Raw genomic sequence first — 12,500 nt, forward strand, 5'->3', positions numbered from 1 at the left:
CTTCTTTCTTCTTCTCCTCCTCCTTCTTCTTTCTTCTTCTCCTCCTCCTTCTTCTTTCTTCTCCTTCTCCTTATTCTCCTTCTTCTTTCTTCTCCTCCTCCTTATTCTCCTTCTTCTTTCTTCTCCTTCTCCTTATTCTCCTTCTTCTTTCTTCTCCTTCTACTTCTTCTTTCTTCTCCTCCTCCTTATTCTCCTTCTTCTTCTTTCCTCTCCTTCTCCTACTTCTTCTCCTTCTTCTTTCTTCTCCTTCTCCTCCTCCTTCTTCTTTCTTCTCCTCCTCCTTATTCTCCTTCTTCTTCTTTCTTCTCCTTCTCCTCCTCCTCCTTCTTTCTATTCTACTCCTTTATCTCCTTCTTCTCCTTCTTCTTTCTTCTCCTCCTCCTCCTCCTCCTTTTCCTCCTCCTTCTTTCTATTCTCCTCCTTCTTCTTCTTCTTCTTTATAGATACAGACACAGTATTCCTCCTCTATGTCTTCATCTCACAGAGTTCAGATTAAAACACTGAATCATTTTTTCTAATCATCAGTTTTCCTTCATTAAATAAACTAAACATAATAATCTCCAGCGATGATGAAACAAACCAGTTTAACCAGTTTAACCAGAATCAACCTGTCAGAGTCTCTGCAGGTGTTTTATGTTTATTCTTTCATCACGTCTTCATAAACTCGTCTGAACACGTAAACTAAACAATAATCTCTTTAATCTGTTTAAATTCTAACTGAAACAAACAAGGAACGACTGAAGCCTGCAGGTAGAGAGAGAGGAGGAGGAGGAGGAAGAAGAGGAGGAGGAGGAGGAAGAGGAGGAGGAGGAGGAAGAGGAGGGGGGGAGGAGGGGAGGAGGAAGAGGAGGGGGGAGGAGGAAGAGGAGGAAGAGGGGGAGGAAGAGGAGGAGGGGAGGAACAGGTGACAGAGGAGAGGAGGAGGTGTTGTGTGTGTTTTGTCTCTCGAGGCTCTTTGGTGAAGCTTTGACCTCCTAAATTATCCTCTAAGTGTGTGTGTGTGTGTGTGTGTGTGTGTGTGTGTGTGTGTGTGTGTGTGTGTGTGTGTCAGTGTGACGACCTCGGAGGTCAATCAGCTGTGAGAAAGCAGCGACCTCTAAACTTTCCCTGCTGGGCGAGTTTGTGTTTTTATTTATTTATTTTAATCCCAGTTTAACTTTAGACTCCTCGTCTGTATTAAAGATATAACTATATTTATATTTATATATCTATATTTAAATATATTAGGAGTCATGTTTCCGTTCTACTGTAACACGAATTTTAACCAAATTTACAGAAAATCAGCCAAAATAAATTATATGAACATTATTTTCTCATCAGTGACATTAATATAGAATAAAAATCTTTTACTGTAAATCACTATACAACGAGATAAGGAGAGCTACTAAAAAACTACATTCAATGGATTCAATAAATAAATAAATAAATACAACAGTAAACATCTGATCAATCATTAAAAAGTGACATCATTAAAATTGTATTTCAGGTTATTGCACTTTAAATATAGTTATAAATACTTTAAAGGGAAATATTTAATATATTTATTTTATATATATTTATTGTATTATTTTGCGATTTTATATATTATTATTACTGTATATATATATATATATATATATATTTAATATTTATTTTATATATGTATATTATTATTATTTTGAGATTTTATATATTATTATTATTATTATTATGTTTATTTTTTATTTTATTTTATTTATTTTAATACATATTTATTATCAATTAAATCAATTTAATAATTTTCTAGATAAACCAACTTTTTTTACCTTTAGCCAAGAATAGAAAATAAAATAAAAAATCACAACAAAAAACAAATTAAATGAAATTCCACCTTTTTTTTTTTCTCCTTAGATTTTTAGTGTTTAACTCGCTGTGTGTTTTTAATGAATGTAAATAAAAACTGTTGGATGGAAACGCTTCATATTAACATATATAGTGTTCAGTGTTTAGAGTTTCTTCTTTTATACAAACATTTTAATACAAATCCTTTTAATTTGGTAGTTAAAGAACTGTTTCCTGTTTCCTGTCTGCAGCTCTACTCTCAGCTCTTAATTTAAGGCAAAAAAACTAAAAAAAACACATAAAAAAGAAGAATTATGACCAATAAATAAACCAAATGGGACTTTTTAGTGGGAAACTACACAAATATAAACTATAGTCTTTATAAATCTCCTCTATTACATATATTTGGTATTTCTGTAGTTCCTTGTTAATTATCTGCAGGTGAAACTAGATGCACTGGTCGCCTCTTCTCTGGTGTTCCAGCTCTGATCTCTTGAGGTTTTACTAACAGCTGTTTGAGCTGCTTGATTAGTTATTGATCGGCTCTGATTGATCGGCTCTGATTGATCGGCTCTGATTGATCGGTGCTGATGGAGGAGGTTTTTGCTGCTTTCATGGACGTTTCTCAGCAGAAATGAGGCGACGTGACAGCGATAATGATCGTAGTGTTCAGCTTCAACGATACGGAAGAAAAATGAACCTTTAATAAAGCCGAAGATTAATGTTTCCAGATGTTTCCAGATGTGTGGATCTAAACTCTGGTTAGGGTTATAGAGGACATACACAGTGATATAAACCAGATACTGATGTAAACATGAACATTAGACTCTATCAGCATCTGAATCTATGACTGAACTGTTGCATTGTGGGTAACGTAGGCGATAGATTTTGTCTGTTTTTGCTGCATCGATTTTTACTCTTGTATCATTTTCCTTTATAATGAGAAAATTTACTACATTTTTCTCCATATAACGAGAAAAACAACTCACTATAACAAGATGATTATTCACATTAAAATAAATAAATTATCTGGTTTTACTATAAAAAAGTAAATTAAAGTAATAATACAAAAAGAATAAAATATTGTAAATATAGTAAAAAAATATATATTCTAATTAAAAACGGCCATGTATCATTAAAATGTTGTAAATATAGTAAAACATGTACATTATAAATAAAAATAGACATGTACCATTAAAATGTAAAAATATTGTCAAAAAATATTTTAAGTGAAAAAATATAGTACAAATAAAAAAATAAGTGCACAATTAAAATGTAACAAAATGTCGATAGTAAAAAATACATTCAAAATTATAAAACAATTCTATGTACAATTAAAACGTAAAATATTATAAATATAGTAAAAACAAATATTATTTTTCTTAATGACAAGAGCTCTGTACAATCAAAATGTAAAAATGTAAAATATTTTATGTAAAATATTATAAACATAATTTAAAAAATATTCTAATTGAAAACAGCTATTAAAACGTAAAATGTTGTAAATATAGTAAAAAAATATATAAATTATGAGTAAAAATAGGCATGTAGCATTAAAATGTAAAATATTGTAAAAAAAAAAATATTTTAAGTGAAAAAATATAGTAAAAATAAATAAATAAGTGTACAATTAAAATGTAAAAAAAAAAGTCTAGTAAAAAATACATTCAAATTATAATTAAAATGTAAAATATTATAAATATAGTAAAATATAAATTATAAATAAAAATAGACATGTACAATTAAAATGTAAAAAAAGGAAAATATAGTAAAAAAAATATATTCTATGTAAAAAGTCTGTACAATTAAAAAATAAAATATATAAATATTATAAATATAATAAAAATATAATCTAATTAAAAACAACTATATTTTTTATATCCAGTTGAAGCCAATTAAGCACTTTTGTCCCTTTTGAGCTTCCATATAAATAAAAACCTTTAATTGGACACATTTCCCTCATAATAGTGAACTCTAATCAGAGTCTGCTGCTCTCTCCTCGCGCCCCTCCTCGCGCCCCTCCTCGCGCCCCTCCTCCCCCCCCCCCCCCCCCCCCACCACCACCTCCACCCCCCCGGCTCCACCCCTCTCTCTCTGTCCGCATTCCTCGCTCCCTCCCCGGGCAGAGAGAGAGAGGCTTGTCCCTGCTTGTTCCTGCTGGAGGTCGAGTCACACCGACACAGAGAGAGGAGAGGAGAGTCATGCTCCTCATCGATCCACTGATTGATTGATTCATTGACTGGATGGATCATCGGCGTCACGCGCACCAGTATTGATCCCCCTCTCTTATTAATATTAGTATATTCTGGTTTTATTTAGTTATAATCTTATCGGACTAACCTTGCGGGAAGGTTTCTACCTACCATGGGTTTCTACGGCACCTTGAAGCTCATCTTCTACAAAGTGAGTATTGATTATGCTTATTGATTATTATTATTATGGGATGGCGTTGATCGATCATGTGACGTCAGCAGCTGCAGTTTAAGGTGGTTTCTTTTTTTTTTTTTTTAAGGCTGATTTTAAAAGCTCTCGCGCAGGATTTTGAAGGTTGTCACAGACTCTTTAGACCCGAGATGACAAGGCGTTTCTCTCTCTGACATGCCTCGGTAGCGTGTGTGCGTGTGCGTGATTGCGCGTTCGTGCGTGTGTGTGTGTGTCCGTGCGTGCGTGTGTGTGTGGACCACTGCGGAACCGGGAGGGAGACTCATTTCATGTCCTCTCTCCTTCCTTCTCTCTCTCTACCTCTCCTCCTCTTATCTTCCTCCCTTCCTGTTGATTTGATTATTGATTATTGATCAGCTCCAGCAGTGTGTAGCAGTGTGTAGCAGTGTGTAGCAGTGTGTAGCAGTGTGTAGTAGTGTGTAGGTGGCAGCATGAGTTAAGGGTCTGAATCCTCCCTAAACTGCATGATGTTGAGTCTAATATGCTTTAAACATGTGAATAAAGCAGCTAAAATAAATTAAATTCAATCAAAATCTCACAAAACATTAAATTATAATGATTTATTGTCTTTAAAGCTTCAGGAAAAGCACATTTTTGTTTCTCTACACTGTAAAAAACACTTATAAATGAGGGATAATACACAGGTAAACTGCTGTAAACTACATTTTTAGGAATAAATATGTTGTATTAAATACTAAACATCAATGTAAAGTACTTCTAACCTGCTTTATAATGTTTATAGCTTTAATAAAGTAACATTTTTGCTTCTTTACACTGTGAACACAAACAGACTGAGTTATTACTCTTTAGTAGAATCTAATGTTTGTTCATGTTTTTGTGTGAAAAGATAAAACAAAGAACAGCTGTCGTCTCTGGGGTCAAACGTTGTGTTTAAAACATGAAAAACTAATTAAATCAAACCAAACTATAAAACTATAAAAGGAATAATTCAAAGTGAAGCAGCTGTAAACTGATTTATTTTAAGTCAAGTGTAAAAAAATCAATGAAAAACTAAGAAAAGTTTGTATTTATATTTAAATAGCCTGAAACTACTCGATTAAAACTGAAGAAATTGATATTTTTTGGTTTCCCACAGTGTGAAAACACACAAACAGCTGCTGTTAAAGTGTTTTTATGGTTAAATATTTAAAAAAAATCTATGAAAAGTTAAACTAAAATACTATAAATCTGCTTTAAATGACATGTTTTGGGTTAAATATGATAAATATGATAAATATGATAAATATGACTCACAGATATGAACCACAGGATTCCTACACATTAAAATAACAGATTATGGATTATAGATTAATACTGAGATCACTGTAAATGTCCCATTGCGTAACCATAGATACGTTATTATAGATTAAAGTGAGACGTTATTGCCTTTAAGTCTCCATCAGGCCTCCATATGTCTGCTAGAGATCATCATAGAGTCACTGAGAGTCATAATAGTCATATATTACACATGTTACAGCTTTGAGTTCAATATATATACTTACTGGCAGGTTGAGAGTCAAGGAAGGAAAGGAGGGAGGGAGGAAGGAAGGAAAGGAAGGAAGGACAGAGGAAAGAAGGGAGGAAAGGAGGGAGGAAGGGATGAAGAGGGAAGGAAAGGAGGGAAGAAGGGAGGAGGAAGAAACGAAGGAAGTGAGGGAGGGAGGAAGAAGGAAGGAAAGGAGGGAGTGAGGTAGGAAGGAAGGAAGGGAAGAAGGAAAGGAAGGGAGGAAGGGAAGGAGGGAGGAAAGAAGGGGGTAGGGAGGGAGAAAGGAAAAGAGGAAAGAAAGAGAGAAGGAGGGAGGAACGAAAGGAAGGAAGTGAGGGAGGGAGGGAGGGAAGGAAGGAAAGGAGGGAAGGACAGAAGGATGGAAGAAAGGGGGATGGAGGAAGGGAGGAAGGAAAGGAAGGAAGGACTGAGGGGAGGAAAGAAGGGGGTAGGGAGGGAGAAAGGAAAAGAGGAAAGAAAGAGAGAAGGAGGGAGGAAGAAGGAAGGACAGGAGGAAGAAAGGAAAGAAGGAAGGGAGGAACGAAAGGAAGGAAGGAAAGAAGGAGGGAGGAACGAAAGGAAGGAAAGACAGAAGGAAGGAAGGGAGGAAAGAAGGAAGGAAAGAAGGAGGGAGGAACAAAAGGAAGGAAAGACAGAAGGAAGGAAGGGAGGAAAGAAGGAAAGGAGGAAGGAAAGAAAGAGAAAGTAACATTATAAATTGACTTTTAGAGATTTTTCCTTTGAAATGTGAAACTAAACTCTGCTTTGTTTTCTTCCTTTAAACTCTTCAAGTGAAGTTTTCCTCTTTTTTTTCTTCCTCCTCTCTCTTTTTTGGGGGGGGGTTTTATGCTTTAATGAATTCCACACAGATGCGACATCTGTTATTAAAAGCCGGCGACATTCAGAAGAAGAAGAAAAAAGAAAAGAAAAGAAAAGTCCTAAAATGAAAAGCAGATTATGAGTTTAAGCTCCGAGCTGAAGATCACAGACGCATGTTGAGATGAGTTTATGAGGTTCTTCTTCTTCTTCTGTGGTTTTATTTATTATATCTTCTTCTTCTTCTGTGGTTTTATTACATGTTATATAGTGACACAGATATTAGTGACACAGCAGTTGGATAAAAAAGCTGCAATTCATAGAAAGATGCCGAGAGGAGGAAGAGGAGGAGGAGGAAGGACACACACATGCTGCCCAGTACATCTCAGTGTGTGTGTGTGTGTGTGTGTGTGTGTCTGTGTGTGTGTGTGTGTGTGTGTGTGGTGTGTGTGTGTGTGTGTGTGTGTGTGTGTGTGTGTGTGTGTGTGGTGTGTGTGTGTGTGTGTGTGTGTGTGTAGCAGCCTGTTAGCGCGTGCTGCTCTATTTTAGACCAGCGCTGCACCGGCGACATTCCTCCGATTTTCTGCATTCCTGCGTTCATTCATCAGAGAGAGAGAGAGAGAGAGAGAGAGAGAGAGAGAGAGAGAGAGAGAGAGTGAAGAGGAGAGAGAGAGAGAGAGAGGGAGAGGGAGAGGGAGAGAGAGAGAGAGAGAGAGGGAGAGAGAGAGAGAGAGAGGGAGAGAGAGAGGGAGAAAGAGAGAGGGAGAGAGAGAGGAGAGAGAGAGGGAGAAAGAGAAGAGAGAGGGAGAGGAGAGAGGAGGAGAGAGAGAGACGAGAGAGACCACCATCATATAAATTTACTCACATTTAACCTTTACATGCTGTTCAGGGTCTAATTTGACCCGTCGTTACATTCGAAAGTAGAAAAAAAACGTTAATTTAGCGATAAATTAGATTCGTTTTCATCACTTGACTCAAAATATACAAAAGAAAATGGAAATATTTCAACTTTCTAAAGATGTTTTTGTACATTTTTTGGTTGTGTTTGACTCAAAAACTAAAGAATACTATTATTAAGACTCGTGAGACTAATGATGAAGGGATACCTCTGAAATGCTCAAATATGAACAGTATGTAAAGGGTTAAACATCTTCATAAAGCAGATTAGAAACAAACTCTGACACATCATCAGCTTTATAGTTGATATATTGAACTTATTTAACATCCAGCAGTTACCGATCAACATTATCATTCATTACGAGTCGTGTTTCTGTCCAGTATTCTCTCTCTTTTAGCTCTGTTTTTGTTCTCCACCAGCTAGTCTACAGATAACTGAGTCTGTTAGCAGGTAGAGTACAGAGCAGCTGAGATGAACCAAAACAGTAAAGTAGCAACCAGACAGATAAACAATGAGCTGAAACCAGGCGGGGAGTTCCGGTCCTCTGAAATGAGGCCAACGCGGAAGTAACTTAAAACTGCATTCTATCAAAAGGCCACCAGGGGGCGACCGTTTTGGTGTCAAAAGGACTTCCGTCTTTATACAAGTCAATGGAGAATTCACCAACTTCTCACTTGATTTCTAACCTCAATAAACGTTTTCAAAATGTGTTTATGGTCTCAATCGCTAGTTTTAAAGCCTTCTTCAATGCAGTATGATGTTCATTTGGGACATTTTGGCCTCCCTGATTTTATATGTGACGATAAAGCAGGGTATGCATTAGGGCGTGGCTACGTCGTGATTGACAGGTTGATTGGTTCACAGGTTCAGGAGGGCGCCTCTTGCTCCTCCTGATGCCCATATAAGTAGAATCCGTGATTTTATTTTACCCAGCATGCAACGGAAATGTTCAAGATGGCGCTGCTCAGATCCAATACTATTGGCCTCCGAGCAGCAGTCCACAAACCAATGGGTGACGTCACGCTATAAAGCTCCGTAAAGCTGCAGAGTCGCTGATGATTCCTCTGTAGGTTCGTCGCTATGAGACACAAACACAGTCCCCTCATGTTGTCCTCGAGTCAAATTTGACCCATTTTTTAAAATGTCTTTATATCAGAAATGTGGATTATTTCATCTAATTGCCTGAAAACCTCATAGATGTTTCCCTACTACATTCTTTACAAGTGTAATCATCACTATAGTTTCATTGAATTGGGTGATTTATTGTACTTTATGCTTCTTTATAAACAGTCAAACCAGATCGGGTCAGTTTTTAACCAGGTTTCTAAACTGTATCCTGATGAAACTTGGACCAGTTTGTAATAATCAATCAACATATTTTCCTCTGATGTTAAATTTAATTCAAATAATTCATCATTTCTGCTTTTTTAAACCAAAAATGAGGCATAATTTCATTTAAATTAGTTTGTAATTTCCACGAATATGTGTAAAAACTTGTGGAATGAAGTTTGCTGAAAAGCGTTTAACACATTAATTGGTGATAATTTCTACTTTCTGCTTATTAACAAGCAATATTGAACCAAGAGGACAAATAATTAGTTCAAATAATTATAAGTTCTGCTTTTTAGACTCAAAAATGAGGTTTAATGTAATTTAAATGAGGCGTATTGACCATCATTAGCAGTTCAAACTCAACACAAAGCAGCGACTAACTGCTGACTTTTATTATTTCACTAGTTAGAGAAGTTTAAACGTCTCTGAAGCTGCTGCCTGATGCAACCGTTCACCTTCCTGTCGTCCTCCCGGGTCAAAATGATTGGTCCTCCCCTCCCTCCTTCTTTACTTCCTTCCTTCCTTCCTCCTCCCTCCTCCTTCTTACTTCCTTCCTTTCCTTCCTTCCTCCCTCCTTCCTTCTTTCCTTCCCTCCTTCCTTCCTTTCTTCCTTCCTTCCTTATTCCTCCCTTCCTCCTCCCTTCTATCCTCCTCCCTCCTCCCTTCCTCTTTTCTTTTCTCCCTCCCTCCTTCTTTCCTCCATCCTTCCTTCCTTCCTTCCTTCCTTCCTTCTTCCTCCCTTCCTCCTCCCTTCTATCCCTCCCTCCCTCCTTCTCTCTCTCTCTTTCCTTCCTTCCCTCCTCCCTCCCTTCCTCCTTTCCTTCCTCCTTCCTCCTATCCTTTCCTCCATTCCTTCCTCCCATCCTTCCTCCCTTCCTTCCTTCTTTCCTTCTTCCCTCCTTCCTCCCTCCCTCCCTTCCTTCCTTGACTCGAGGACACCAGGACAGTTAACTAACGAGCTGAAACTCATTATAAATCCGAGCGGAGCTGATAATTCTCTGTAGATTTCGTCACTATGAGACACGACCAACAACACTCTGATGTAATAACTTGTTATTGTTACACCTGCGCCCGTCAGCATCCACATGTTGCCATGACGATTCCTTCAGTATCAATCCAGCACAAACACAAAGCTCCAGTTGATTAAAACATCTGGAAACAGCCGTCAACGAGAAGTTTATCCTTCCTGTCGTCCTCCAGGGTCAAATTGACTGTTCCTTCTTTTCCTACCTTCCTTCCGTCTGTCCTTCCTCCCTCCTACCTTCCTTCCTTCCTTTCCATTCCTCCCTCCCTTCCTTCCTTGACTCGAGGATAACAGGAGGGTTAAACCAAAACACAAACGTAAACCTCGAACGCTTGCATGAGACGTGACTTTTTTTTTTTGTGTGTGTGTGTTTCTGTCCGTCTTTCTTTCTTTCTTTCTTTCTTTCTCTCTTCACCAGATGAAGAGGAAGTTGGATCACGGACCAGACGGCCGGCCGTTCCCTTCAGGGAAGAAACACTGCAAAGGAAACGCATTCCTCAGGTTGGTCTAAGAAACCTGCTGAAGTCTTTACGTAGTGTTTATTATTCTCTACTCTGATTCACATTTTCTCTCTTTCTTTCCTTCCTCTCTCTTTCCTCCCTTCCTTCTTTCCTTCCTACATCCCCCTCCCTCCCTCAATCCTTCCTTCCTTCCTTCTTTCCTCCCTTCCCTTTCCTTCTTCTTCCTCCCTTCTTTTTATCCTACCTTCCTCCCTTCCTTTTTTCCTTTCCTCCCTTCCTTCTTTACTTTCCTTTCCTCCCTTCCTTCCACCCTCCTTTCCTTCCTCCTTTCCTTCCTTCTTCCTCCCTTCCTTCCACCCTCCTTTCCTTCTTTCTTCCTCCCTCCCTCCTTTCCTTCCTTCTTCCTCCCTTCCTTCCACCCTCCTTTCCTTCTTTCTTCCTCCCTCCCTCCTTTCCTTCCTTCTTCCTCCCTTCCTTCCACCCTCCTTTCCTTCTTTCTTCCTCCCTTCCTTTTTTCCTTTCCTCCCTTCCTTCTTTACTTTCCTTTCCTCCCTTCCTTCCACCCTCCTTTCCTTCCTCCTTTCCTTCCTTCTTCCTCCCTTTCCTTCCACCCTCCTTTCCTTCTTTCTTCCCTCCCTCCCTCCTTTCCTTCCTTCTTCCTCCTTCCTTCCACCCTCCTTTCCTTCTTTCTTCCTCCCTCCCTCCTTTCCTTCCTTCTTCCTCCCTTCCTTCCACCCTCCTTTCCTTCTTTCTTCCTCCCTCCCTCATTTCCTCCCTCCCTCCCTTCCTTCCTTGACTCGAGGACAACAGGAGGTTTAATCCTTAATGAAGAGAAAACAAGACTTTCACAATCACTATTTTATAGAATATGAAGAAAACATCAACATGTCTAAATTTGTACATTTGCAAATATAAAAATGTGAATCAGCTGCACGAACATTTAAATAAAGATGCATTTGATTTCTATTTTTTGTATATTCAGGCTCACATTAGGAAAGTTTAGGCTAAAATAAATGTATAAAAATGGCTTTATTTGATTCTTCTGGGCTTTATTTTAACTTCTAGAACAATTCCTCCCTAAAATATAATAATATATATTTGTTATTAGTTCTTTTTTGGACTCCACACTAACTTGCTTTTCTTTCCTCCCTTCAGTCCGTCCGCTCTGGTTCAGGCCACTCCCACCACATTCGGCGACCTGCGGCTGGCTAACGGTCATTCGTCTCAGCGGCGGCGGGGTCACCTCAGGTCCTCCTCCGTCAGGTCTGCAGGACTGGCTGCACGTCTTCCAGGTCGGCTTAAAACACAACGAGAGTCCTGATTATACTAATACTAATATGATGCTCCCTTATTTAACCCTAACTGTTGTCCTAGAGAGAAGGAAGGAAGGGAGGGGACGAAGGAAAGGAGGGAGGAAGGAAGGGAGGGAGAAAGGAAGAAGGAAGGAAAAGAGGGAGGAAGGAAGGAAGGGATAAAGAAGGAAGGAAAGGAGGGAGGGAGGAAGGAAGAAAGAGGGAAAGGAGAGAGAAAGGGAGGGAGGGAGGAAGGAAGGGAGGAAGGAAGGAAGGAAGGATGGAAGAGGAAAGAAAAGAGGAGGAAGGGAGGAAGAAGGAAGGAAAAGAGGGAGGAAGGAAAGGAGGGAGGGAGGAAGGAAGGAAAGGAAGAGAAAGGGAGGGAGGGAGGAAGGAAGGAAGGAAGGATGGAAGGATGGAAGAAGGAAAGAAAAGAGGGAGGAAGGAAGGAAGGGAGGAAGAAGGAAGGAAAACAGGGAGGAAGGAAAGGAGGGAGGGAGGAAGGAAGGAAAGGAGAGAGGAAGGAAGGAAAGGAGGGAGGGAAGAAAGAGAGAAGGAGGAGGGAGGGAGGGAGGAAGGGAGGAAGGAAAGAGAGGGAGGGAGGAGAAAGGAAAAGAGGAAGGGAGGAAGGAAGGAAGCTCGGGAGGAAAGAAAGAGAAGGAGGAAGGAAGGAAAGAAGGAAGAGAGGAAGGAAGGAAAGAGGGAGGGAGGAAGGACAGAAGGAAGGTAGGAAAGAGAGAGGAAGGAAAGAGAGAAGGAGGGAGGGAGGGAGAAAGGAAAAGAGGGAGGAGGAAAGAAGGAACAGTCAAAACAGACGGGGTCAGTTTGACCCGGGAGGACGACAGGAAGGTTTAAATGTCGTAACTTTATTTATAAAAAGAACGTTTCAAAAGAGCTTTTCCATAAAATCAAGTAAAACAGAAAAATTGCAAAATTAATTCTGATAGAA

The 12,500-nt window shown here is 39.0% G+C and overlaps 1 protein-coding gene and 1 pseudogene across 1 annotated transcript in view; one reads left to right on the forward strand and one right to left on the reverse strand.

Moving 5' to 3' along the window:
- Nucleotides 1-12,500, reverse strand: part of LOC134006179 (zinc finger protein 208-like) — a 1,001,836-nt gene that overhangs the window by 510,950 nt on the left and 478,386 nt on the right. The gene's annotated exons all lie outside the window — the stretch shown is intronic.
- The window catches only part of LOC134006192 (F-box/WD repeat-containing protein 7-like), a 22,809-nt pseudogene continuing 20,525 nt past the window's right edge, over nt 10,217-12,500 (forward strand).

This window comes from Scomber scombrus, chromosome 23 (assembly GCF_963691925.1).
Source record: "Scomber scombrus chromosome 23, fScoSco1.1, whole genome shotgun sequence".
Lineage (NCBI taxonomy): Eukaryota > Metazoa > Chordata > Actinopteri > Scombriformes > Scombridae > Scomber > Scomber scombrus.